This window comes from Mesocricetus auratus, unplaced genomic scaffold (assembly GCF_017639785.1).
Source record: "Mesocricetus auratus isolate SY011 unplaced genomic scaffold, BCM_Maur_2.0 Super-Scaffold_6730, whole genome shotgun sequence".
Taxonomy (NCBI): domain Eukaryota; kingdom Metazoa; phylum Chordata; class Mammalia; order Rodentia; family Cricetidae; genus Mesocricetus; species Mesocricetus auratus.
Window position 1 is genome coordinate 82,178,871 of NW_024429184.1, and position 26,549 is coordinate 82,205,419.

The window sequence follows — 26,549 nt, forward strand, 5'->3', positions numbered from 1 at the left end:
CCTGTGTAATAGAGAGCCTTCTTCTATGGAGAATATCTGAGCTGAAATCACTGTGAGAGAAAGAAATGCAGGTGTATCAGCCTGAATTTCATTGGATTGAATGTAACATATCTACCCAAACACAGGGACACAGGTTAGGATCTACTTGTTTTTCATGTAGCAAGAAGCTGAGTAGTGAGCACTAGTGTCAGCCTGGTGACTCAGTGCTGGTAAGGCCTGTGTCCCTTCAACTCTCTCAGTTCCTTCTACTTAATCACAAAGCAGCTGTCATTTCTCCTGTCACCATTCCAGAACTGAAGGAAGGGAGAGAAAGCCAGGAGAAAGAGGAAGAATAGATTTCAACTTTTGCCAGGATGTAGAAATGATTCCTAGAACCTTTTGTGTCAGATTTCCATTTATGTCTCATTGACTAGAATTTTTCCTTGTACTCACAACTAATGGGGGATATCATTTACTGAGACACTGGCACAGTGATTTTATAATTTGAGAGAAACTCAACCCATGGAACAGAGATTCTGTAACTTGTAAATAGTTTAAGCACATCAATCTGTGAGGATGGACCAGGGATCTTAGAGATGTAAATTGAACAACCTCATTGAATTGAAATCAGTTGTAGTGTAAGGGCATAAGATATGTAATCAGTAACTAAAATGCTTCTTGTGTTTTTGCTACAAGCTTTTTCTGGAAAAATTCAACCTGTGAGCAATTTTTCATAGTCTTTCTCTCTTTTCATATATATTATATATGGTATATATGCATATATATAGGGAGGTGATGTTTTGGCCTGTTGTATTCTGGTGTCAAATCAGGTTTCAGCAGATCATTCACTTGTATTTGAGTATTGTCTTTCAGTAATTGAGACCAGAGCTTGACTCCTGTGTCCACAATGCCACTAAATTAAATTAGAGTTTTCATGGAAAGAACAATGAAAGCCCAAATTTTATTACTATGCTATTTACTTAATATGTATGAGCAGGGAGATATTTAAAGTGATTATATAGTACAGGCATTGCATTCCTAGGCTCCAAATGTTGGTCTTATAAAATATGTTTAGTAATGTAACTGGGGTGCTTGAAAGAGTCTATGTAGTTGGCAAGTGAGGTTTGCATTTTTCCCATTCATATGGAAACTAAGAAAATAGAGGTTAGGAGTTTGTCCAATATTCTTTAATGATTTGAAGTGAATTTTGTTTTATTTGGTATCCCTGGGCTTTATCTTCCTTAGGAGTGTCTTCTAAGTGATTGATTAGTCCCATCAAAGAGTAAAATAAGGTGTACCTGGGTACAGAAATGATGCACAATTGAAAAACTGGTCTTGTGGGCTATAGGTCTTCATGGTTCAGTGCTGCTGCACTGTCCTGGTGATTTACCATATATCTGTCACATAGTTACTTCAATGACAATCTGTGAAACTGATTTTTATTTCAGCAATGGTCTTGGTGTGTGGGCCTGAGCATTGTTTCTCTGTCACCACTTCCTAACACAGAGGACCCTGGCCTTGGATATTTGTTCTTCTGAACAAAGACAGAAAGCATGAAGGAAAAAAATTTACTGGCTCACTCAGGCTGGATTTATTATCCACCGTAGGCCAACTTACTCAAAGATGGTGCCACTCACAGTGAGTTGGTCCCTCCCTCATCAAGAGGATCCTTTACACACATGGTCACATACCAATCTGATTGAGACAATTCTGCACTTGAAGTTTCCTCTTCTTAGGTGACACTAGGTTGTGTCAAGTTGACACTAAATCCTAATTGGCACAGCCTCTCCCCCTTGAGGGAAAAGTGAGAATTTCTTAAAGATCTACTGAAGGGGTGCACTGAGCAGAAGGGTTTCTGGTCACAGAGAAGCTAGGCTGCCACACCCACTTTTCTTCATCTACATCCTGATTTAGTGACACTGTTCCAACAAGTGGCCATGGGAGTTGCCCCTTCCCCTTCCTAATCCCTCTGGTGGAATGTGTCACTAGTATAGAGTGACTGCACATGGGTGGACAAGGCTGTGCCAGAGTAGCTATGTGGGTGCTCACAGTTTCATTTTGAACTCACTAGTTTTCAAGTTTGACACTTTTCAAAACAAGTCATTATGTTTTGATGTGCATATCACATGTATGTGGATCCATATGTGTACTTGTATTTACCCATTTATGCATACGTGTCTATTTGTGAAAAATCGAGAATACTAAAGTGATGAATTTATCTCAACCTCTTACCTCTTAAAAATCGAGAATACTAAAGTGATGAATTTATCTCAACCTCTTACCTCTTTGTGTGGTGATATATTATGTATGATTTAATAAAGTCACTGAAGATCAGAAAAGCAAAGCAGCCAGTCACTAGCTCTTATGTCTACCTCAAACCAAAATGGGGATCTTGGCTCCAGGAATCCTCAGATTACAATGCTCTACCTGTTTGGAAACTAAACCTCTCATGAGATCCCTTTCTTCTTTGTTTTATACCTCCCTAATGCTGGGATTAAACACATGAGTTCTGTTACTCTTTAACTGATTCTGATTCACTCTTATGTAGCCCTGAGTGACCTTGAACTACCAGAGATCCATCTTCACGTCTCATGAGTCCTGGGATTAAAGGTATGTACCACCACCACCTGGCCTCTATGACTAGCAAGTATGGCTTCTGGTATTAAAAGTGTGTATCACCACTGCCTGGCCCTATAGCCATGGCTAGCTTGTATTTTGATCTCCAGTGGCTTTGATAAATCATAAATTATATCACTACACCTTTGTTCTTCTCATCTTTTCTTTGGGTCCCTGTGATGATTAATGTTGACTGTCAGTTTGACAGGATAGGAGACAAACCCTCTGAGGAAAGCCTATGGGTGTGCTTCTCATGGATTCTACATATTAGGCTAATTGAGGTATAAGACCCACTTTAACTGTGGACAGCATCCTTCAGTGGCTGGGGTCCTGGACTGAATAAAGGGAAGAAAGTAGATTGAGAACATTCATCTTTCTGTGTGCCTGACTGCATACACAGGTGACCAGTCATCTCATTTTCTTACTGCTATGACTCTCCTGCCGTGATAGATTGTACTCTGGATTTGTGAACCAAAATAAACCCTCCTTTCTTCTTTCCTTCCTTCCTTCCTTCCTTCCTTCCTTCCTTCCTTCCTTCCTTCCTTCATTTCTTCTTTCCTTTTTCCTTCCTTCCTTCCCTTCCTTTCTTCCTTCCTTATTTCTTCATTTTTTTGGTTTTGTAAGACAGGGTTTCTCTGTGTAGCTTTGGAGTCTGTCTTGAAACTAACTCTTGTAGACCAGGCTGATTTTAAACTCACAGAGATCTGCCTGCCTCTGCCTCTCAAGTACTGGGGTTAAAGGCATTTGCTACCACTGCACAGCCTAACCCTTTCTTTCTTAATTTGTCTTTATCAGGATATTTTGTCACAGCAACAGGACAAATGTCCTTCACCCATCTAAGCAATTTAGGCTATTTATCATGAGCCATAATGATGAACATATCCTTAGAGGCCACAGTTCTGTCTTAGTAGATTATACCAAGCATATCATCTAAATAAAAGGGGGGGGAGAAACTATCAAGCATGTTGATGCAGTTTAACATGCGGGGATATAGTTCTTTGTAGTTTACAATGCCTTTTCACATGTTGTCTTGGTTTGTCCACAATCCTTCAGGACAGGGCCTTCACCTGCTCTGCTTGTTTTCTAAATGAGGAAATTGGCTTAGGGGGTGGTTTGATTTCTTTGAATTTTTACACTTAAGAGAATGGGAGAGTTTGGAGAAGCAGGGAAACCCAACCAAGAGGTAGGAGGCTAGTTAATAGTAACATAACAAAACACTTGAAAGTTAATGTGTTTTCAAAGAAGAAACGAGGGCTAGTAGTTGACTCAGTGGCTAAAAGCACTGGCTGCTCTTCCAGAGGACCCAGGTCTGATTCCAAACACCCACATGGTAGTTCACAATTATCTGTAACTCCAGTTCCAAGGGATCTGATGCCCTTTTCTGGCATCCATTGGCACCAGTTCCACACATGATACACATACATACATGCAGGTAAAATTCATGTAACACAAAATAACAACATTTAAAAAGGAATAAATGAAAAACGCAAGTACCAGGCTCCAAGTTTGATGTCTTCACCTGCCAACCAGCATCCTCATGGTGGAATGCTTGTGTGTGTGTGTGTGTGTGTGTGTGCGCGCGCGCGTGTGTGTGTGTTTGTGTGTGTGTTTGTGTGTGTGTGTGTGAGTGTGTGTGTACATGTTGTGACCAGACATTAATCTCAGGTGCTGTTCCTCATCACCTACCTTGCTTTGTTGAGACAGGTTCTTCTACTAGGATCTAGGACTTGCTGATAGGCCAGATGGCCAGTGACCCTCAGGACTCTGCCTGTCTTTGTTTCTTCAGCATTGGGATTGGAACACAAATTACCAGGACTGGCTTTTTTTTATGTGGGTGCTGGGCTGGATTTCAGGGCTTTATGCTCTGACAGCAAGTGGTTTACCAAGTGGGAATACACACCTAGTAAACTATCTAGCGCCTAGAGAGATTAGCTTATGTTCTGTCAATTTAGTAATCATTATGTAATTTTAAAGCATATTATCCTTTTATAGAGATGGCTAAGGAATGGCTATCCATGGGGCTACAGCTAAACTGAGGTACTTAGCCTCTGGACTTCCAACATTCCAACCTCTCTATATCACCTAAATTCTAATCTGCTAATTTGTCTTTGCAGACCCAGCTTCTTTCCAGGAATTCTTGTTGACAATATTGTTATAATTTTTTCTTTGTATATGAGACTCTCCAGTCTTAGACAGCTAAATAGCTTCACTAAGGTTTGTAGCTAAATGAATGGACAAGGTGGAATAGGTTTATAGTCTGCTTTTTCTGTTCCAGATACCAACAGTCCTTCAATATATGTTCTATAAAAGGGGCAGTAGATTGCTAAAATTTTTAGTCCATACTTCTGATGTGTTTACATGGACTCTTTTTTATGATCATGGAAGAAGTTCAGTTGATCAATAGACATTAGCTATTCTCCAGGTGGATATTTTCTTGGAAATTTTTATTGTCCAACTACCAGTACTACTGGAAGTTGAGTTTTACAACTTGCTTTGCAAAAATAAGGGCCTAGACGGGAAGATACTGCTCTGAGGGATGGCCTGGGTGAACTGCCAATTCCTTCTCCTCTGTGAGTTTAATGAGAGCATTGGCTAGAATTCAACTCAGGTGGCAGAGGCATTTAACAACCTATCCTATGTAGAAGGAATACACACTAAGGAACAATGCTATTCCCAATCAAGAATAAAAGTGATTGTGTCACTGTCCAAGCAGGAGCACATTAATTCATTGGCCAGTACCCTGAAAGCATACATACAAATGACATTTTATGGACATACTAAGCTTTATTTTGGAATATATATACATATATATATGTCAATATGCAAATACATTTATGCAATGAGTAAATGAGAGAACACTGATTTGAAGGCAAGATGGGAATATGGGAAGGTTGGAGGAAGAAAAGGGAAGGAGACATATTGTAATTAACATACAGCCTCAAAATTAAACAACAGAAAGAATACTAAAGATAATGATGCCACTATTTCTACAGAGAAGGTAGCATCCGAGTTTCTTAGGAGCTGGATTTTCCTAGTGACTTGGGCTTCCCCCCAGCGATTCTGATTCTGATGATGCCATTGCAGACACCTCCTTCCCTGCTGTTGGTTCCAGGGCAGCTGATCTAGGGAACACATTACTGTTTGGAGGAGAGATTTGCAGATAACTGGACACTAAGCTATTCTTTCACATGCCTTAATGAAAGAGCTTGTTCCCGGAGACTTCTGTTTCACTGAATGGGGTTTTACCTGGATAATTCAAGCTTCTTACTTCCCCCCCTTTCTCTCCCCCCCTCTCTCTCCGTGTTTGTGTGTGTATGCACAGTATGCTTGCAGTGTGTGTCCAAGAGTAAGCCACAAGTGCATGTGTTGGAAGAGACTGAAAGGACTCTGGTTCCTCTGAAGCTGGAGCGTCAGGCAGCTGTGAGCCACTCCACACGGGTGCTGAGAACCAAACTCGTGCTGTGGGTCTTTTCATTGATGCCTGTCTTTCTTGGTTGGGTTTCCTGAACAAAACAGATTCACCCCATTTGTCCCACCTCTCCTCACTTAGTGTCTACTGTTGCCCATCATTTTAAATCTTGGAATGTGCTCTTATCCTGGGATTTTATTATTTGGTATGAAAACTGTTCTATCATTAATTCTTCTGTGTAAAGCATTTGTCCCACTCAAAGCACTTCACAAAGATTAATTAAAATGAACTCTCTATATCCTTGTTCCATGGAGATACTTAATGTTGGCTCAGAATATGATGGAGAGCGAAAATGATTCTTGACCATTTCCTAAGTGTCTTCAAACACTGTAGCACCTTTGCTATCAACAGCTGAATGGCAGAAAAGGGGAAAGAGAAGATTTTTGAGAGGAAATTCCTCTGTCTACTTTGTGACGTTCTCCATTAGAATCTATGAAAACAGTACTATTTATAATAGCCAAGGTGAGCAACCAGTCTATCATCAGTGTATGGATGGGCAGAGAAAAGGTGGTGTCTTCAACCATAAGGCGTGGACTTACGCCCTGTTTAGTGAATGGATGGAAGTTGGAATTATCGCATTAACTGAGGTAAGCTAGACCCAGGAAGGCAAATGCCACATTTTGTTTCATGTGCAGAGTATGTATTTAAGTAAGCAGGACAATTTAGGAGGAATAAGATCAGCAGCGGGGAGGAAGAACAAAGGAAGATAATGGGGGGGGCAAATATGAACAAAGTGCTATGACAAATAACATATAGTGAAACCTGGTTTTGTGTCCTAACTAAAAATAGTAGTAATGGATTTTTTTAAAGCAGAAAAGAACTTTGGTACAGGTTCTACAGGATGCTGTGGTGATTTGAATGAGAATGTCCTGAATAACATGAGATGTTTGGAAATTTGGTCTCCAATTGGTGGCTCTTCTGGGGGAAGGTTACCCCCCCCAACATTCCTCAGTTGTCTGTAGTTCTCGGTCTATAGCTGAGATCCTGTGGACTTTTCCCCTTTCATGCTTGTATGTCCATGTTGATAGGACTTCATGGATGTATTCTCTCTGACATGGGGTTGTATTGCCTGTGAGATGGTGATGGGGTTTTATCCCTTTGGAACCATAAGGTCAAATAAACCCTTCCTACTATAAGTTGCCTTGGTCATGTTGTTTTATCACAGGAATAGAAAAATAATCAATACAGGGATAAACTGTAAAGTCAACTTTCTCTAAAGACTTAAGTATGAGGATAGTTTTACCCACGTTTCCTTATTATGTGCAATGATGGAACCTTAGAGTCAGAATATGTGAATCTCTTGATTTTACAAATGTGAAAATTAAGGCAGAGAAAAGTTAAAATGTTTCTTGAGGTCATCCAGACCTAAATCGGTTTGTTCCTTGGCCTGCCCTGGGTGTCTCTGGTAGATGAAATGTCTACTCCTCTCGAAGGCCTTTTGAGGATGGATTAGCTGTGTCTAGTCAGCTCTTGGCTTAAATAGAGGTGATACATACTCAGCCTTTGCATGTGGGTCCTAAGTGAGGAGAAAGCTACTTGTGGCAGCCAACCCAGCTGGTGAGTCAAATAAAGACAGATGAACCATCATTGTCCAAAAAGACTCTTAGTATATTTGGGGAAAATAGGATATAGAATACAGTATTTGTCTTTAGAGAGTCAATGGATATTTGGTTTAAACAAACACTCCATTATGATGTTCAGCGTAACAAATTTTGTAATTACAAATTTTATGGCAACTCCCATTACTAAGCTATTTCAGCCTTCTCCTAGCTGCTTGAAAAACTGTAAATTTGTGGAAATTTTCATGGCTAGCCCTATACTGGCAGAGAATAGATGGCTTTTGGGAGCTTAGGGAAGGAAAGAAAATCTCATTAGCTGCCTCTGAGTTATTGTTGAATGGGAAGAAATGTAAGCATATTTCTTTTCCAGTTTGCAGCAAAGATGACTATTTTCCCCCCTCTGAATTGTAGAACTATGGGGAAAAAAGCAAAAAGGACCTCATTTTTAAAGCTCTTTAGTATTGCTAGGAAGAGCTGAGGGGGAAATGCTGGACTCAAGAGTCACTTCTGAGCACTCTGCTCACGATTTCAGCGCCCAGCCTTCCCAAGTGCCAGTTTGATGTTTTCCTCTGCTCTGTTTTGATTATTATGCCCCAAAGTCTGGGATTCCTGGATTTAGAAAAAGGTTTTGAAACTCTAGCTAGGGAAAGAGAGTGTTGCCATACATCTGAATTTAGTTTATTCCTGAGTTGGTAGGAAGTAGCCTCAGGAGCTCAGTTGTTTTGTTGCATGGTTGAGACATGCCTGACTAACAACTTGTGGACACATAGTTCCGGACCAGCGTTCAAGTCCCTTGAAATATGATGTTAACGGCTCAGTCGTGAGCAGTGTTCTTGCCTTTAAGCTAGTCTTGTGACTGTCTTCTCTACCTCTTGTATTTTCTTCCAGTGATGCCCTCACACATCTTTCCATGGAAACTGACCCCAGTCATGAAGGATTACTCACTCCAGTTGCTTAGGTATATTTTTTATTTTTTTTCTTTTACTCCTCTCTGCCCCAATTATTTAGGCTACAGGGAAGTTTTCATTCTCAAGATTAAGACCACAGTTTTTATAGTACTGATTTAAGATTCCTGCTTAAAACTTTTTTGATTTGGTTTGCAAATGGTTTAATTTACACTGGATTTGTCCTTATCCAGAGTATAAAGATTGCCTTCTCCTGTGTCTGACTTTGGTGTCTAGGGGATTCTCAGACAGAATGTGCTTAGTCAACAGTCATTGGCTTTGCAGCACTGCGTGGTGGGCATGCCGTCTTTCGGGGCACATTTACTAATTCTGCCTAAGCAGAACTGATTGATGAATGGTGTTTGGTCAGCTGAGCTACTCAGCTGCATTTGTTTTGGCTTCACTAGCATACCTAGGTGGTCATCACCCATATAGACATCATTGACTCCTCTTCTGGTGGGACATTCTTGTAGTTATTGCTCATTTGCAGTTATTGTAGCAGTGTGAATCATTTTTGGATATGGATGCTTTTTCTCTAATACCCATGTCATTGTAAAAAATTGTTCTTGTGCTAAGTGCTTACTTTCTTCCTCCTTTAGAAGTGAAGACATGAATTTTAAAAACAGTATTATTACCTTAATCCTCACTCTACTTTCCTGTGATATACCAGCATCTTTCCAACTCGGTTAGAAATAAGTGGGAATAAAATGCTGAATAAAAGCATTTTAAAGCACTGCCTTATATAATCTAAAAACAAAGATTCAGTGAGTTGTCACCTGTTTCCATCTTTCCCGTATGGTGTGGCTGCACAGTGTACATTAGCCCCGTGCTTTCTGGGGGTCTTGCAGTTTCCTTCTCTTTCATCATTTGGTATTATGAAGAATGATGTACATCAGAACCCCAAATCCTGACTGCTCTGGTTTTCTTATTCTTTCTTTGAAAATTACTTTCTTATTTTGTAAAAGATTACATTTACAAGAATCATTCTGCAAGGCTAAACTTATTTTGGGATTGGATTTTGTTATTACCCTTTACTGATGACATTTTTAACATACTGTAGTTGACCTAGTCCCTTGTATATTAAATATGTGGAAAGATAAAATTAAGAAAGGATATGTTATTTGATAAACAATGCTAATGCTATGATGTCTGTAGACCCTGCTTTTAGGAGGCCTGTCTTCTAGAAGGGGAATGTTATAGTATTTGAGTTAAGAGTCTGAAATAGAAACAGAGCATACACTTTAGGAGTTTGTGATATAGAAAAAAATATGATTGATGGCAATGTGAAAATATTTTTTCTGGCTGAGCATGAAGCGATGAAATGGGAGTTAGGGAGGACCAGCATAGGCCAAGGAAAGAGTTACAACAAAGATTTATGGGTGAGCAATTTGGGGAAAGGCAGGCTGGGACCACAGGGCAGGAGGGTGCTTTTCGTGTTTGTGACGTACTTTTTCTAAGGTAAGAATAGTAGTCACTTCTCTGTTCTATTTATGACTGAAAATATTAATCTCATAATCGAATTCACATAGTTCCTACAGCTGGATTGAAGACGAAGATGCCATTGCTAAGAGGAAGAAAGTAGATGCCCTATTGTTAAATTTTGGGCAGTGGTTCTTCTGAGGAATGAAGAGAGCTGAGCTGTAGATAATGTTAATGGCTGGAGTTTTCCTAAGCAGAGGAAAGTGTCTGTGGAATAGCTGGAGCCACAAAAACCCCAAGTCAGAGATCCCTAAGTCTAAATTTACTGTGTGGCCATGGGAAACAACAGATTTTTTTCTAGGGTCTAGCATCAGCCTTTGAAAAGTGAAGTCGTTGTATCAGACTTTCAGGTGTGTTTGATGCTTTCTGTGGCAGTGTAGGATGGTGTGTACCAAACTTGCTTCACACCTACTCCCTTTGGTAGCCTTAGTCCCTACTAATCAGTATTAGGATGTAGCTGCGTCCAGTGAGAATTCTTCTGCACACAGCCCTCCTGAGGAAATATGCAGTCATTCTGGGTTAGTGCAGTCTATATTTGTTTTGCCCTTTCCAGCTCTGGCATATTGATTCCTGGAGAGTGGAGATCTATTTTTAAACTTCTCTTGTTTTTCCATGCTGAATCCCACGCTCTTGCACACTTATTTATTTCAAGAAATCTTTGGAGAAATTTTGCGCATATCAGGTACTGAGGGCACAAAGTCAAAGTTTTCTATTAAGAAGCCCAGCCCAATTTGAAGGACATACATGCAAATGAACGAATGCTTGGCAGTATGTTTGTTGATTGATCAGAGAAATATTTAATATTTCTTCAAAACCAAAAACATAAATATTTACAGTTTTTTACTATCCCACAATCTTTGAGGGAATATAAGCTTAGGATGATGAAGAATGTATCAGTCATTTTAAATTCATTTATCACCCAGCAGGCTTAGGATAATTGTTATGCAGTCCTGGAAGCTATGTCTTTTTGATGTGGTCATAGAGAAGGTGCATGTTCAGTTGTCATCTTTTGGGTGCAGTGTGACTGTTGCAATCCCTCCACCCCCACTGCTTCTCTGTTTCACAGCCTCCCCTGGTTTCTTTGACACTTATTCATCTCTTTTCTCCTCTGTCTTCTCCCTCTTCATTTCCAAATTTTTAATCAATATATTTCTCTTATACAAATTATTTTGAGCAAGAGTTTCACGTAGCCAAGACCAGACTGTAGCTCATTGTGTAAACATATTCACATTACCTAGGTGTCAGGCATGTAGGCATTGGCACTCATTGGATCCTAGAATGAGAATTTTAGTAAAAGATTTAGTTTATTAGTATTCGCATTTGTCTTTGTGTGCACATGTGTTTGCATGTATGTGCATGTGTTTGTGTGAGCGTGCAAGCATGCCTATAGAGGTCAGAAGAGGGCAATAAATTCTCAGGAGTTGGAGTCACAGGCCATTGTGAACTGCTCCATTTGGTTTCTGGGAACTGAATTCCAGTTCTCCAAAAGAAATGCTTTTAACTCTGAGTCATCTCTTAAACCTGCAGCATCAGTATTTTTATAGAGAGGAAACTGACATTCAATGAAGTTAAGCTATATAATTTGGGTCACCCAATAAGGGTTAGAACCCAGGTAGGTCCAATCTACCAAATCTAGCCTAGCATCTTTCCAAACTAACTTTAAAAAATCAGTGAGATCTTCTTGAAACTTCAGACAACTTCAAAAAAGATACGATGGCTGCATTTTCTTTTCAGAACAGAAGTTATTGAGAAACAAATGGCCAAAACCAAAGAACACAAACAAAAACATCACAGGAAAGAAATTGTAGGTCTTTGGTTTTTGTTTGTTTTGTTTTATTTGCTTTGCTTTTGCTCTTTTACTGATCAACAATATCTTCTTAAAGGCCAAGATTAGCAATTATGATAAACAACAAGGAATAAAATGAATAAACAAATACCAATGACTGTGGTCACAGCCCCTCCTATAGTTTGATAATGACCTCTAATCTTCCAGGAGAATTTGCAGTGTTTGGATTATCTTAAAATACTCTTCGAATTTTGGAATTTTCATTGCCTTTGTAAGACAACTGTAATAAGTCAGGATTCGTTCGCTGTAATGAGAAGAACAATTAAGTGTACTTACCTGCTGGCATCCCAAAGTACCTTTCCCTGCCCCCCCTTACATTTCCATACCATTTTATATATGAAGCCACTTTGGCATATCTTATTTCGTATGTTTGACATTCACAGACTTTTTTTATTGATGCTTATGTATTTTTAAAACTTTCTCTTCACTGTCTTCCTGGACCTTTCTCTTACTGGTTTCTTTCCCTCAATAGTCCCTGCATTTATGTCACATGTATTTCTTTGCTCTTTTCTCTCACTTCCCCATCTCTTTAGGGCTCTTCTCCCCTCTCATGGTCCTCTTCACATCTTTGGTTTTGTGTATATATATTTTAATTTTTTGTGAAATTTAAATTTATTTGTTAATTTAAATCTAAATCTGGCATATGGAATAAAGCTATTTGTTTTTCTTAGCCTTGCTTATTTCCCTTCACATAATGATCTGTTTTATCTATTTTCATGAAAATATTAACATTTCATTTCTTTTTATGGCTGAATAAAATTACACATGTATACTATATTTTCATTATCCATCTCTCAGTTAAGGTTTATCGAACTCTAGGCAGATTCCACATATTGGTTATTGTTAATAGTCCAGCAATAAAAACTGATGTGTAAGAATCTGTGTGATAATACTTTCAGCCTGTGTATGTGCTTCCTGCTATGATGATTATGGACTAACCCTATAAAACAGTAATCAAGCCTCCAATTAAATGCTTTTTTATGGGTTGCCTTGGTCATGCTATCTCCTCACAGTAATGGAGGAGTAACCAGTGGATATCATTATGTTGAATTGCCTCAGTAAACGGTTTCATACACATGGATGTATGGATAGTAATAATTTGACTTAGTGGACTTAAAAAAGATGTAAAATCATGAAGGAAATTTATTGTATACATGTAGGATATTTTCATAAAGTTAAAAATGCTAATTTTAAGTTTTGTGTGTGTGTGTGTATGTGTGTGTAAGTAGGTCAGAGAATGACTTGTGCAGAATCAAATATCTCATATTATGTGTGTGGGTGTTCAGACTTACTTACGTAGGTAGTCAGACTTGATAACAATTTTTCTTAACTGTGGAGATGTCTTGCCTGCTCCTGAAACTATTTTCTTACATCTTATTTTCTTTTCTTTTTTCTTCTTCTCTCCTCTATCTCCCACCTTCCCTCCTATCCTCCTTCCCTGTCTCTTTCTGCCTCCCTCCCTTACTCAGTCATTCTTCCTTCTATCCTTTTTTCTCATTGTAATAGAGAACCTAGAACTTTGAACCCAACACCTTGTACACACTAAGCAAACATTCTATCACTGAACCTTAGCACACTTTGATCTTGGGATCAGTTTCTAGGCTCTGAACATGATATCAGCCTTTCTCTTACCTCCCTTGCCATACAAATACTAGTTACTTGAAATGACTTGGTATCTTGATTCTGTCGTTGCTATCTGTACAGATATTGATTTTTTTCTGTTAGAGTTTGACTCTGGTTCTCAAGTCTCAGTGACTCTTGTGAAAGACCAATCTGACAAGGACGAAGCTCTCAGGAAAGAAAGGATGATTATTGCTTGCACAGGATGATGCGTTGCCATGGGAGGCAAGATTCATAATGGAGCATCATCTCACCTTGAGAGGCACACTTGTTCCTCCTGAGCACCCTGAAGGAGGAGGGTACAATGCTATCAAACCTTTCATGAGATTGCTTTCTCTTTGTGAGATGAAAAATGTTCAAATGTGAGCCACTCCAACCCAAAATTGGATAAAAGCTACCAGTGAATTTATCTCTAGAAAAATTATATGTTGTGATATTCTCAGTCTTCAAAGAATAGTACCCAATCTATGGCCAAATGAGAGATAGATGATGAAGGGTATTGTTTTCTGAATTTGATTTTAATTCATAATGTGACAGTAAACCTCTTGGTTGATTTTAAGTCTAGGGAACATCTCTATTTTGGCTGGAGTCTTAGGAATCCTAGAACATTGATAGGTGTTTACATTCACTGAGTGGTCTGTGGGATAGGTAGTGACAACACTGAGCTTGGCCACATAAACTCTGTTTTCATTGCGCTGAAAATACAAATAGATCCTTCGGTAGGGTAAAGGAGTGGAACCGGGGCAAGGGGAGGGCCATTGGGAAAAAGAATGAAAGCAAGGAAGACAAATATCTTAGAGAATTGGGTTCCAAAGGAATAAAATGTTTTGTGAGGCTTACCCTACATCTAGGCCTGTAAACCAGAAAGGAACAGAGATTTTGTTTATGCTGTCTTTTCCTAGTAAAGATATAGGACTCAGACTTTTGTTACATACCAAGTGAATCATACCAGTTGATAGCATTGTGGAGTTCTAGGAAACCACCAGGCCCCTCTCTCCTCTTTTTAAGCACAGGGAATGAGCATAATATTTATGGATTTTTTTTCTGACTTCACCTGGAATCAAAAAGATCTGTGGGAATAGCAAGGCTCCCATATAGTCCCCTAAAACTATACGGGAGGACATCTAATGCAACCTTAACCCTCCAGAGTCCCTGCAGGAATTAAGACTATGATGGGCAAGGAAGCCATGAAATTGAGAGTTAGTTCCTACAGTGTCCAATGGATAAACTTTTCCCTTTAAAAATGGGATCTTGCTCTTATAGGAGAATTTGGTGACCAAGAGACCTCGGCCTAATGTCCAAATTTGGTACTTGATTTTTTTCTTCAAGGCTGAGAGTTTGAAATAATCCAAGGCAGAAAAAAAGAGTATGAAGGAGCACTTAGTACCCAATAAACAGTGCAAGCTGCTTATCTGTGTTAGAAAATGGGAACTTTTAAAAGGAATAATTGTCTTTTTCTGAAGAAACTGTCAGTAGAAAAGCTTTTAAAAATAATTTCCTTGCAAAATGCATAATATTCTTATGCAGAATTCTGACACTGCTCTTCAGCAGCCTCTTCCATTTATATGAGCTCTAGAATTTGAAACATTTCTTGTACAGACTTGGAAAATGGTGTGTTTAGCATATTATGCCTATTAGCTATATTGTGGGTACCAGCCCCAGGTGGTAGGCTGTTGTGCTGCAGGTTTAAGTGGCTGTGTTTGATATGTTTGTGTTGTAGTTATCAGGACTTTGAAATTCATGGTGCTCTAGAGGTGAAAATGATGGGCAGGTTAGCAAGCCCTCCACCATCTTCTTCTACTTCCCTCTCACTTCCGGTTCTCTGGTGGGGTCATAGCTCCCACTAGAAAAGCCTGCCATGGAGCTTCCACTGGAGGCTAACAGTGATCCTGGACAACTCATGTTTTCCATTTTGAGACACTGTTTTTAAGCAAAGTGAGGCAGAGATGTGAAACAGAAAACAAGAAAGACTCCATCTCAACAGGTTGAAACTATTTATTAGAACAGTGAGGGGCCTCAAGCTTCCTGGGATGGAGGGCTTTTATGGCAGGCTTATATCATAGACTTGATATAAGTCCATTTACAGTTTTTCTAAGAACATATATGGGTGGGGCATTTCAGTAAACTCTCAACAAGCAGAATGTCCTTTGACCAGGGTTGGAAGAGTGGAGCCAGACATTTTAGGTCAAACTAAGTTTAGCCCAACAGCACTGGTAATAGAAGCATGGATAGGAGTTTCTAGAAAGATTCAGTAGGTCCAAGGACCAATTATAGGTTTGATCATTTGGCTAAATTATCTTCAACCATGATTCCTTTTATAATGGTGCTATTTCTGAAGACCAAACCTTTTAAAGCCCTTGAGTGAAAGATAGACTTTCAAGATAGGTTTTGGGTAGAACATCATTATCAAAACTAGGGCAAGTGTCATTGCTATAGACCAAATGCCTCTGTCACCCACAAAATATGTATGTCAATACCTAGCCGTGCAATTCTATCAGGATGTGGGAATTTGGAAGGTGATTAGATAATGAGATGGAACCATTATTAAGGAGATCTCAGATTAGACTAGATTATTTGTAAGATTGTTGCCTTGATGAGAGGACCCAGGTAGCCTTTTTGTCCCTTCTACTATATGGGAGCACAGAAGCAAAAAAATGGAGTCACTTAAACGCCATGTTAGAAATAAAAATGAAAAGACACATAAACATGTCTTGCAGACTGACTGGCAGTTTAGAAGATTCTATGAATATGCATTTCCTTCTTATGAAAAATTCCATGAAACTACAGAGGACAGATGGACACAAAGAGCTAGGTATACACCATGATCTACAGCATACTTCATACTTCATGATGAAGAAGATGAACAAGTTTGTATGTAATAGCCTTTATTAACTCTATGTAGCATGCAGTGCTTTTGTTTTGAGATGTGATAAGGAATTAGAACATTCTAGACTTGGGAAAGGTGGGGAGAGTTTGAGGAAGAGGAAGACAGAGCTAATGGCCCTATGAATGCGTACACTACAACATGGCTTAGAATGAAATAATACTTCTTTTCTTGAGTAGTATATAGAATTCTTTTTTCTAGTTTACTCATTTGGAGTGGAATCTTGGGTAGAAGAGGCAGATCTTTCACCAGCTGGGCACACAGGATGCACTGACTAGAAGGTCATTGACAGGGGGGTGAACCCACAGGTGAACTAATAGGTCTCCAAGCAGTTGGAAGGAATGTGAATTCAGGAAGTGGGCAACATACTGAAAGAAGAAACCCAGATACTGCATCTGTGGAGAAGGAGAGAGGGAACAGATAAAGAGGAAGGGCAGGGAGCATCTTAGACAGGAACATGGCAGAGTTTGGCATTTTGCAGAAGTTCTGGGTAATAAGATGGTGAGGTTGTGTGAATGAATTCTTCAGAGTGGTGAAACTCCCTAGAAAAGAAGATATTGAGATTCTGTGGACACTGGCTACCTGGAGTGACAGTGGGAACAAAGTCAGACTAGAAAGAGTATAACGAAAGAAAAAGCCTCTTTCATTTGATATAGATTCCATTATGGCCCTACTAAATGATATGTTCAAGTTTTAGTCACTATTTCCTCACATGTGACCTACTATGGTACTGTGGTAATTTCAAGTGGTCATTCTGGAGTAGTGTTGGTTCCTAATCTCATGTGATTGTTGTCCCAAGACAGAATACCACATGAAGATACAGAAAGACAGAGAAAGAAGGTGGCTATTTGATGGCAAGGATGATATAGGGGGCATAAGGTATTAAGGCAATGTCAAGAATTGCCCACAACCACAGAATCTGGGACGAGGCGAATCTTTCCTATAGACTTTAGAAGCAGCATGGGCCTACAAGGGCCTCCATCTTGAACCTGAACTTCTAGAACTATAACAGCATCAATTTCTCTACTATTTTAAACCAATAGTTTGCGGATCTTTGCTGCAACATCCAAAGAAGCCACCAGAGCATTCTTCTTGGGCCAAGTCTGCCCATATTTTAAGTCTCCTCCTACATGTCTTCCATGTTCCTTAAGTCATACTGATTACTTTCTTCTTAGTTCTCCAGCAATAGTTACGGTCTGTGCCTAACTTCAGCATGAAATTCCAGTCTGCCTTCAGATTTCCTTTAACCTCATTCAAGATCTGACTTTACCTAAGGGGTAAGCATCTGCCTCTCTGAGTTTCTCACCCTGCCTAAGGCAATGAGTGTTCAGCACCTCATTGCTTCTTGCTTGCTACTTGAGAGCATCTTTCTGGCAGTTACGTAATATACATTAAGCTTGAGCTCCTCATGTAGGTCACTTGCAAGGTACTTTTCTGGGGTACCACTATCCTGCTGAGGTTTGAAGGCTGATAGGTTCTCCTGGCTCATTAGAAAAACTATAAAGTGCATATAATTAAAAATGAATAGTGTTGTTTTTAAACAATTTGAAGATAGGAGTATTCTACTTTGAGGAAACTCCACTAAAGAACTGATTAAATGAAAAGAGTAGGAAAAAAGAATCTTTTATTGAATCAAGAATTTAAAAAATTCAATGACTTTTCCTCATAGAACATTGTTTTTCTTTTTAGATAACTTGTATGAATACTGAATTTATGCAGCTTTCTGGAAAGATGTATGCTGTATAAGAGGAAGTATCCTAAGACTGAAAGTGAGTAAAACAAAATAATGAAGAATCTAAACCACGGTAGTAGAGGGCTTGATAAATGAACATGTGGAGATTAATGTAGGTAATATTTTGGGAGTTTATGTGAAAAACTGTCATAGTGACTATGAAGAGGGAATTAGAAATCTAAAAGTCAGCAGGAAGAAAGAGAAGACTATTTCACAATTTTTATTATTTTGTATCACTTAATATTTTGAAAATCATATACAGTTGTGAGAGGGAGAGGATAAAAGGAGGAGGATGGTTCAAAGAAAAGAATGAGAAGAGGTGGTGACCAAAGGACAAGATAAATGAAGGTAATTGAACTGTAGAACAACTGAAGAGCACATGTGAGGTTCTAAAAGGGTAAATGGTCTAAGCTTGAACCAGAGGTGTCAGCTCGCACCTGAATGCAGACAGGGAGAAGTGTACAATTGAAATTTTATGTGATTCTCATACCCCAAGTGACCTTCCTACAGTCTTCGAAGGTCATTTTTGGGGGTTCAGCGAGAGCATGCAAACCAAAATGACATAAATGCTCCACAGTAAACTGGTCTTTGGGGGCCCTTTACTGAGCAACAAATCAGCTATAATCTCCTTGAACCATTTCATTTGCTTTTCTTCTTTCTTAGAGTCCATTTTCTCTTGTTCCCTTCCAGCCTCATGTTGCCTTTGGTGTCTGAAAACATACTCAGCAACAGAAAAACAAATATATCACCGCCAGAATCTAGAGACTACACCAGCAAGACTTGAACATTCCAATGCAAATGAAGGAGAAGAGAATGATTTTAAAAACAACTTCATGAAAATGATAGAGGCCCTCAAAGATGATATGGGATATCCCCTTAAAGAGTTAGAAGAAAAAACAAACCAAAAATGGAACAAAAAACAAACCAAAAAATACAAGAAATAAGGAAAAGACAAAGCAAAAATTACAAGAAACAATTCAAACAGTGCAGGGTTGAAATCTGAAATAGAAACAATAAAAAATACAGTCTGAAGGGATGCTGGAAATAGGAAAGTTGGGGAAATGGTTAGGTACTACATATGTAAGCATAACCAACAGAATAAAAGAGATGGAAGAGAGAATCTCAGGTGTTGAAGATACAGTAGGAGAAATAGCTTCATTGACCAAAGAAAATCTCAAGTCCAATAAATCCCTAACAAAATATCCAGGAATATGGGACACCATGAAAAGACCAAACCTAAGAATAATAGGTAAAGAAGAAGGTGAAGAAACCCACGTCACAGGGGCAGAAAACATATTCAACAAAGTAAAAGAAGAAAACATTCCCAAACTAAAGAAAGACATGCCAATGAAGGTGCAAGAAGCTTGCAAAACACTAAATAGAGTGGACGACAAAGAAGTCCCCTTGCTGCATAATAATCAAGACCCAAACATATAGAATAAAGAAAGAATATTAAGAGCAGCTAAGGAAAAGGGACAAGTAACATGTAAAGGCAAACCTGTCAGAATTACACCAGACTTCTTCACGGAAACTCTGAAAGCCAGAAGGTCCTGGATAGACATTCTACCAACACTAAGAGACCACGGATGCCAGCCCAGACTACTATACCCAGGAAAGCTTTCAATTACTATAGATGGAGAAAACAAGATATTTCATGACAAAATCAGATTTAAACAACACATATCCACTAACCCATTCCTACAGAGAATTCTAGAAGGAAAACTCCAACCCGAGGAAATTAACTATAACCAGAAAAACATGGGTAATAGATAATCCAACTTTACCAACAGCCAAAAGAAAAAGGGGGAGGAAATCCACATACAGTTCCACCTACAACAACCATTCCAAACAAATAAGAATGAGCAATCAATGGTCATTAATATCCCTCAATATTTAATGGTATTAACTCACCATTAAAAAGACACAGGCTAACAGAATGGATCCAAAGACAGAATCATCTTCCTGCTGCATACAAGAAACACACTTCAGCTTCAAGGACAGACATTACCTCAGAGTTAAAGCTTGGGAAAAGATTTTCCAATCAAATGGACCCAAGAAACAAGCGGGAGTAGAAATCCTAATGTCTAACAAAGTAGACATTAAACTAAAATGAGATGAAGGAAGTCATTTCATACTCATCACAGGAGAAGTCAAACAGGATGAAGTCTCAATTCTAAACATCTATGCCCCAAATACAAAGGCATCCACGTTCTTAAAAGAAACACTACTAAAACTCAAATCACATATAAAACCTCACACACTAATAATGGGAGACTTTAACACCCCACTCTCACCACTCAACAGACAGAAACTTAACAAAGAAACAAAGGAACTAATAGAAATTATGATCCAATTGGGTCCAACGGACATCTATAGAACATTCCATCCAAACAAAAAAGAATATACCTTCCTCTCAGCGCCACATGGAACCTTTTCAAAAATTGACCACATACTTGGCAACATATCAATCCTCAACAGGTACAAAAAATTGGAATAACTCCATGTATCTTATCAGACCACCATGCTCTAAAGTTAGAATTCAACAACAACACAAACTGCAGAAACCCTGCAAACTCATGGAAATTGAATAATGCACAATTGCACCATTCCTGGGTCAAGGAAAAGTAAAAAGGAAATTAAAGTCTTCCTAGAATTCAATGAGAATGAAGACACAACATACCCTAACTTATGGGACACTTTGAAAACAGTGTTAAGAGGAAAGTTCATAGCACTAAGTGCCCACATGAAGAAACTGGAGAATAGTCACACTAGAGAACGAACAGAAGAGTTGAAAGCTCTAGAACAAAAAGAAGCAAACTCACCCCAGAGGAGTATATGTCAGGAAATAATCAAATTGAGGGCTGAAATCAATAAAGTAGAAACTAGGAAAGCAATACAAAGTATCAATATAACAAAGAGTTGGTTCTTTGAGAAAATCAATAAGCAAACCTTTATCCAAACTTATCAAACAGCAGAGTGTGGACATGCAAATTAACAAAATCAGAAACATTGATATCCAAGGCACACAAAGCACAACTAAAAAAGAGAACTTCAGACCAATATCCTTCATGAACATTGATGCAAATATACTCAATAAAATACTGGCAAATCGGATCTAAGAACACATCAGAAAACTCACTCACTATGATCACGTAGGTTTCATCCCAGGGATGCAGGGATGTTTCAATATATGAAAATCTGTCAATGTAATCTACCATTTAAAAAACCTAAGGAACAAAACTCACATGATCATTTCACTAGATGCTGAAAAAGCTTTCGACAAAATCCAGCAACCTTTATGATAAAGGTCTTCGAGAGATAACAGGGATAACAGGAACGTACATAAAATAATAAAAGCTATATACAGCAAACAACAGCCAACATCAAACTAAATGGACAGAAATTAAACACTATACTCTAAAATCAGAAACAAGAGAAGGCTGTCCCCTTTCTCCATATCTCTTCAATATTGTACTTGAAGTTCTAGCTAGAGCAATAAGAGAAGAAAAGGAGACCAAGGATATACAAATTTGAAAGGAAGATGTCAAACTTTCACAATTTTCAGATGATATGATAATTTACATAAGTGACCCAAAAATCTCTACATGGGACTCCTACAGCTGATAAATACCTTTAACAAAGTGGTAGGATATAAGATCAATTCAAGAAAATCAGTAGCCTTACTATATACAGACAATAAAAGGGCTGAGAGAGAAATCAGAGAAATAGCACCCTTTATAATTGCCACAAACAACATAAAATACCTTGGGGTAACCCTAACCAAACAAGTGAAAGACCTGTATAACAAGAACTTTGAGTCTTTAATGAAAGAAGTTAAAGAAGACACCTGAAAATGGAAAGATCTCCCATGCTCTTGGATAGGTAGGATCAACATAGTAAAAATGGTAATCCTGCCAAAAGCAATCTATAGATTCGATGCAATTCCCATTAAAATACCAGCACAATTATTCACAGACCTTGAAAAAACAATAATTAACTTTGTATGGAAAAAAAAAGACCCAGGATAGCCAAAACAACCCTCTTCAATAAAGTAACATCTATAGGCATCACCATCCCTGACTTCAAGCTCTATCATACAGCTATATTCCAGAAAACGGCTTGGTAGTTGCAAAAAAAAAAATAGACAGGTACCAACAAATGGTGCTGGCATAACTGGATGCTGGCATGTAGAAGAATGAGGATAGATCCATGTCTATCACCATGAACAGAACTTAAGTCCAAATGGATCAAAGACCTCAACATAAATCCAGCCACACTGAACCTCTTAGAAGAGAAAGTGGGAGGTACCCTTGAAAAAAATTGGTACATGAGACTGCTTCCTGAACGTAACACCAGTAGCACAGACACTTAACACAACAATTAATACATGGGACCTCCTGAAACTGAGAAGCTTCTGTAAAGCAAAGGACACAGTCAGCAAGACAAAAAAGCAGCCCACAGAATGGGAAAAGATATTCACTAACTCCACATCTGACAGCGGGATGATCCCCACAATTTACAAAGAACTCAAGAAGCAAGTCTCCAAAACACCAAAGGATCCAATCAAAAAGTCAGGTACAGATCTAAATAGAGATCTGGAGTCTACAATGGCTGAGAGACACTTAAGTAAGTGCTCAGCATCCCTAGCCATCCAGGAAATCAAGTCAAAACAACTCTGAGATACCATCTCACTCCTGTCAGAATGGCTAAAATCAAAAATTTCAATGATAGTTTATGCTGGAGAGGATGTGGAGAAAGGGGAACACTCCTCCACTGCTGGTGGGAGTGCCAACTTGTACAGTCACTTTGGAAATCAGTATGGCAATTCCTCAGGAAAATGGGACTCAGTCTACCACAAGACCCAGAAATTCCAGTCTTAGGCAAATAAATACCCAAAATATGCACGTTCATACAAGGATGTCTGTTCCACTGTGTTCATAGCAGCATTATTTGTAATAGCCAGATCGGTCCTGGAAGCAACCTAGATGCCCCTCAACCGAAGAGTGGATAGAGAAAATGTGGTACATTTACACAATGGAGTACTACTCAGTGAAAAAAAAAATGGAATCTTGAAATTTGCAGGCAAATGGATGTCACTAGAAGAAGCCATCCTGATTGGGGTAATCCAGTCACAAAAAGAGAAACATGGTATGTACTCACTCATTTATGGATTTTAGACATGAATCAGGGGAGTACCAGCATACAATTCCAGTGCCAGAGAGTCTGGGAAACAGAATCTTCATCCAGTGACTGATGGAAGCAAAGGCAGATACCCACAGACAAACACTGAACTGAACTTCTGGAATCCAGTGTCAGAAAGAGAGAACTGATGGGCAAAGGAATTAAAACTAGGCTGGTTTAACCCACAGAAACAGTTGACCTCACAAGGGGTAGCTCTTGAACCACAAACTGATGGCTGGGAATCCAGCATAGGACTGCTCAAGACCCCCTGTATGTGGGTGTCAGTGAGGAGGTCTAGGCCTTGGATAGTATATCAGTATTTATCCCTGGCATACAAATGGACTTTTGGTGCCCATCCCACAATGAGAAATGCTCTCTCGGTCTGGACTATTGGGGGAGGGTCTAGGCCCTGCCCTGGATGAAATGACAGACTATGGAACCCCCCATTGAGGACCTCACCCTCCCTGGGGAAAGGAGTAGGGATTGGGGAAGGGGTTGGGAGGGGTTGATGGGAGGGTGTGAGAGTTGGGGAAGGAAAGGGAGAGGGACCTGGGATTGACATGTGAAGCAACCTTGTTTCTAATTTAAATTTAAAACTAAAAAAATAAATCTTAGCACATTTCTTCACAGATCTTGAAAGAACAATTCTCAACTTTATATGGAAAAACAAAAGATCCAGGATAGCCAAAACACCCTGTTCAACAAAGCAATGTCAGGAGGCATCACCATCCCTGACTTCAAGCTCTATTATGGAGCTATAGTCCTGAAAACATCTTGATATTGGCACAGAAATAGACAAGAAGAACAATGGAATTGAATTGAACACCCAGTATTAACCCATACTGCTACACACACCTACTATTGACATATCAGCAAAAATTATACAATGGAAATAAAAAATCTTCTTCAACACATGGTGCTGGCATAACTGGACTGGATGCTGGCATGTAGACAACTGCAGAGAGATCTATGTCTATCGCCATGTACAAAACTTAAGTCCACTGAACCTCTTAGAAGAGAAATTGGTAGGTACCCGTGAATGAATTGGTACAGGAGACTCCTTCTTGAACATAACACCAGTAGCACAATCACTGAGATTGACAATTGATAAGTGGGGTCTCCTGAAACTGAGAAGCTTCTGTAAGGCAAAGGACACAGTCAACAACACAAAAAGGCAGCTCACTGAGTGGGAAAAGATATTCACTAATCCCACATCTGACAGAGGGCTGATCTCCAAAATTTACAAAGAACTCAAGAAGCAAGTCTCCAAAACACCAAAGGATCCAATTAAAAAGTGGGATACAGAACAAAACAGAGAATTCTCAATAGAGGAATCTAAAATGGCTGAGAGACACTTAAGAAAGTGCTCAACATCCTTTGCCATTAGGGAAATTCAAATCAAACAACTCTGAGATATCATCTTACTCCTGTCAGAATGGCTAAAATCAAAAACATAATTGACAGTTTATGCTGGAGAGGATGTGGAGAAACGGGAATACTCCTCCACTGCTGGTTGGAGTGCTGACTCATACAGTCACTTTGGAAATCAGTATGGCGATTCCTCAGGAAAATGGGACTCAGTCTACCACAAGACCCAGCAATTCCACTCTTAGGCATATACCCAAAAGATACACATTCATACAACAAGGATGTCTGTTCCACTGTGTTCATAGCAGCATTATTTTTAATAGCCAGATCCTGGAAGCAACCTAGATGCCCCTCAACCGAAGAGTGGATAGAGAAAATGTGGTACATTTACACAATGGAGTACTACTCAGTGAAAAAAAAAACCAATGGAATCTTGAAATTTGTAGGCAAATGGATGGCACTAGAAGAAACCATCCTGAGTGAGGTAACCCAGTCACATAAAGACAAACATGGTATGTGCTCATTCATATATGGATTTTAAACATGGATCAGTGAAGTGCCATCCTACAGTCTTACTGCCAAACCTTCATCCAGCTAAACACTGAACTGAACTCCTTGAACCCAGTGACAGAAAGGGAGGAGTAATGAGCAAAGGGGTCAAGACTGTGCTGGTGAAACCCACAGAGACAACTGACTTGACAATGGGGAGCTCTTGGACTGATGAGGACTGAGAGGCCAGCATGGGCTGATCCAGACCCCCTGAATGTGGTGTCAGTGAGGAGGCCTCCACAATCTCTGGTTCCTTGGGTAGTAGATCTATATTTACCATGGCATATGAATGAACTTTGGGAGCCCATTCCACATGGAGGGATCATCTCTCAGCCTGGTCACATCAGGGAGGGCCTAGGCCCTGCTGTGGATGAAATGAGAGACTCTGGAGATCCCCCATGGAGGGCCTCACCTTCCCTGAGGAACAGTGTGGGGACTGGGTTGGGGTTGAGGGGCTGGGAGTGGGACAAGGGAGAAGGGGAAGTAGAGGGAGTTGGGATTGACATGTGAAGCAAGCTTGTTCCAAATTTAAATAAAATTATATTTAAAAAAGAAATACACACACACAAGGAAATACACACAGGCACGCGCGCGCGCACGCGCGCGCGCGCGCGTGCACACACACACACACTATTCCCCTGTGTACTTTCTGGGATCCCCACTTCTAGTTAGCCTTACATCTATGTCAGAAGAGACAAGAGAGAGGAGGCAGCAACTTAACAAACAAACAACCATTGAGGAAGTTAGTGTGAAGGCAAGGGAGCAGGAGGTCTCAGGTCTAGATGCTTTATGTCCTTGTTTCACTGGTGTCCCATAATCATTCTCATTTGCTTCAAATTTACACACCATGTGTGAATAAGTGAGTCCTTTCATGGTCAGTGTTTTAGATGTCCATATAAAATCAGTTCTCTCAGCCCAGGGCACAGGGGCATAGTAATTACATTTGCTTCTCTGTATTCAAAATGCCTGACAGAATCTGAAGGGAGGGGAGGTTAGTTTTAGTCCGTGGTTTCAAAGAGATTTCACTCCATCATGTAGGGAGCACGCGGTAGAAGGAGCCTGAAGTGGCGGTTGTTCATATTGTAGGGGACTAGAAAGCAGAGAGTGGTTGGAATCAGTGGAAGATGTAGCCTATAATGGCCTACTCTCTGTGGCCTACTTCCACAAGATAGGCCCTAACTCCTGCAAGTTCCACAGTTCTCCACAAAGGCACCAACATCTGGGAGCAAGAAGCTAAAGCATGTGCCTCTGGGGGACATTTTGAATTCAAACCATAACAAGGCACAGTTTCCCATCTTGCAGGATTAGAAGAATGACACACAC